Source organism: Salmo salar, chromosome ssa20 (genome assembly GCF_905237065.1).
Source record: "Salmo salar chromosome ssa20, Ssal_v3.1, whole genome shotgun sequence".
In the NCBI taxonomy this organism is placed as follows: domain Eukaryota; kingdom Metazoa; phylum Chordata; class Actinopteri; order Salmoniformes; family Salmonidae; genus Salmo; species Salmo salar.
This window is the reverse complement of record NC_059461.1, coordinates 44,272,565-44,276,049: the sequence shown is the minus strand read 5'-3', so window position 1 is coordinate 44,276,049 and position 3,485 is coordinate 44,272,565.

Here is a 3,485-nt window from a genome sequence, read left to right as displayed (position 1 = left end):
CCAGCGTCATCTGGGTTTGGCCGGGGTAGGCCGTCATTGTAAATAAGAATTTGTTCTTAACTGACTTGCCTAGTTAAATAAAGGTTAAATAAAAAATGTATAAATAATAAATAAAATCAGAGTGGGTTCAGGAAGGGGAGGGGAACTATGGACCCAGGAGCAACGTACAATTGGATAAAGGACTTCCTGTTTGGAAGGTCTATCCAGGTGAGGGTGGGGAAGTCTCTGTCAGGCAGCTACCTAGTGGATAACGGTACACCGCAGGGGAGCGTGAATAGTCCTCGGTTGGTCTCAATCATGATCAATGAGGTTTACTCTCAGGTACGGACGGATATTGGGAGGTCGTTATTTGCAGATGAAGGGGTCATGGAAGAGGGGAAGAAATGTGCCATACATACTGTAGTCAGGAAAGTACAGGAAGCAATTGATGTGGTAGAGCGGTAGGCATTAATGTGGGGATTCAGGTTCTCTGTAGAGAAACCTCTGACAGTGTTCTTTACCAGGAGGAAGGTGGGAGATGAGGTACGATTTAAGTTATATGGGAGAAACTTGGAGAGGGTGGGGGCCCTCAGGTTCCTCGTGGTGTACTTTGACATTAGGCTGACCTGGGCAAAACACATTGAGAGAGTGGTGGGGAAGTGTAAGGTCTTATGGGGAAGGAGTGTGGAGCTGGGCGTTCCTCATCGAGGGCCATGTATGTTGGTTGCATTGATCCGATCTGTAATAGACTATGGCAGTATTATGTTATAATACTCTTTATTCTTCGAATAGCTTTGATGAGTCCTCTATCATCTGTGTGAGTGTGACTGCATTCCATAGAATGAGTTGGTGTTTGTAACCTGAGATAGCCTGGAGGAGTAGAACTGGCAATTAATTATTGGGTTAACCTACAGTGACATGGGGTGTCTCATCCTGTGAAAGGGATTTTACAGGCATGCTGGGAATATGAGCGAGGACAGAACACGAGCTTTAGGTGGGTGAGTAATACCCAGGTGAAGGAGATGGGACTGTATGGAAGGGAGTTTAGTCCAACGGTAGCTATTCCTGTGAATCCACCATGGCTGCTCTCGCCTCCAGTAGTCTAGCAGTGTTGGGGAGATTATGGAAAGATAGGGAGGGTGTTGATCCATCTGATTTGTTTAATAGACATCTGGATACTGTATATCAGGATTCTGTGGCCATTTGCACAGATGGTTCAAAATATCCAAGGACAGGACATACTGGGTCAGCATTTGCAGTGCAGGAATGTGGGGTGGCAGTCAAGAAATGTATTACGGATCATCTGGCTGTATATACGTCGGAGCGGATGGCCATACTGTTGGCCTTGCAGTGGGTGGAGGAAGTCAAGCCAGACATAGTAGTTATTTGCTCTAATTCAAGTCCAGTGTTGAGTCTGCAGTCCCATTGCAGGGTTAGACAGATGGGTATACAGACAAGCTTTATCTGGGTCCCAGCCCATTTAGGTGTGGAGGGGAATGAGGCAGTTGATGTACTGGCTAAACAAGCACTTAATAGTGGGGTTGTTGATGTTGTAGTGTCAATGAGCAAGCTAGATTGAAAAAGCTTGATATGGACAGTGGTGGTGCAGAGATGGCAGGAGCAGTGGAATAGAGATACTAAGGGCAGGCAGAGCCCCACCCGTTTTGAGATCCACATTTTTAGCAACAAAAAAATATATACCAAAAAAATATATATATTATTTTTTTGGGGGGGGGGGGCTTGCATGTTATTTTGGCATTAATACGTGTCACATATCAGTTTGCAAACTATGTAAAAAAAATAACTGAGTTATATATAACTGAGTTAATAAAGCCATAAATAACATGGCCATAAATAACATGGTCTCTTTTTTGTTTTCTTGAGTAAGGCAGCTCCAAAATGCAGGTGTTTCAGCCAAGCTCAGTGCTTTCTGTGGTGGTGGGGCGGGCCACCAGAAAATAGGAGCATTGCACCATGATTGGCTCAGTATTCTGTCACTCATGGGGACATTGCGCAATCGCCTAGCTTCAGTCCTTATGTAAGGGTAGACATCCAAAATGTCTGTCATTTGGGTCCTACCAGAGTTATATTACAAGTACCCTTCCAAGAAGGCTCAAGGTCATTGGCCACAGAAATGTCAATCACGTTATTTGTACAGTAGCTTTGATTGGACTGATCATGTCAACATCTTACTTTCACAATCTTAGCTAGCAGTCATCATCGTGAATCAAGTCTACTGACTAATCCAAGATGGCGTAGCAGTCAGACATGTGTTTGTCTTGTCCCATGTAAATAGTCGGTTTCGTCGTTTTTTTCATATATATTTTTTATCTCACTTTCCACCTATGATCTAAATATACTTTCCTGCAACCTGCCTCACCCAATGTGGTACAGATCTGCTATTTTTATACGTTATAACTGGAACCTCCATCAGGAACTAGCCAGCTAACTAACTACTAGCTAGTAGTCACTGTTAGCCACGGCTAGCAGTCTTCACATTTAGCACAGACACCAGCCAGCTTTAGCTCGGTCAATAACTGCCAGTCAGCGCGATATCAACCCAGAGCATATCGGACTGCTTTTCTCCACCACATCACTGGATTTCTGGCGCATTTACGGCTCCCTGACTCAACTATTGCTGCTCATTGGACCCTATGATCACTTGGCTACACATGCCTCTCTCTAATGTCAATATGCCTTGTCTTCTGCTGTTTCGGTTAGTTATTGTTTTATTTCACTGTAGATTTTATTTCACCACGAGCAATAACTGTCAAACTGAGACATTTCTCACAAAACACAGTGATGTTGATTCACACAGGACTAGTATTATAAGAGGATTTTGGATTTGCCAACAGTAGGCTATTCTGGGCAGGGGCGCAACTTTCACTGGGGACGGGGGGACATGTCTCCCCCCACATTCTGAAATAGCATTTTTGTCCCCCTCAGTTTTATCATTGGAATGTGATACAAAAATAGGCAAGGGCGTGCTTTAGGACCATGCGGAGGCCTCCGAGCGGTCGGGTAGACTGTTTGAAGTGTTTATCTGACTGGATAAAATATATACAGTAGCAATCAAAAGTCTGGACACACATACTCATTCCAGGGTTTTTCTTAATTTTTTACTATATTGTAGAAAAACAGAGAAGACAACAAACTACGAAACAACACATATGGAATCATGTAGTAACCCAAAAAGTGATAAATCAAAATATATTTTACATTTGAGATTCTTCAAAGTAGCCACCCTTTTCCATGATGACAGCTTTGCACACTCTTGGCAGTGTGCAATTGAATTTACCACAGGTGGACTTCAATCAAGTTTTAGAAACATCTCAAGGATGATCAATGGAAACAGGATGCACCTGAGCTCAATTTTGAGTCTCAAAGCAAAGGGTCTGAATATGTAAATAAGGTATTTTTTTGTATATATTTAGAAAAATGTCTATACCCGTCTTCTTTATTTATTTATTATGTCCCCCCCACTTCTAAAACCAAAATTGCGCCTC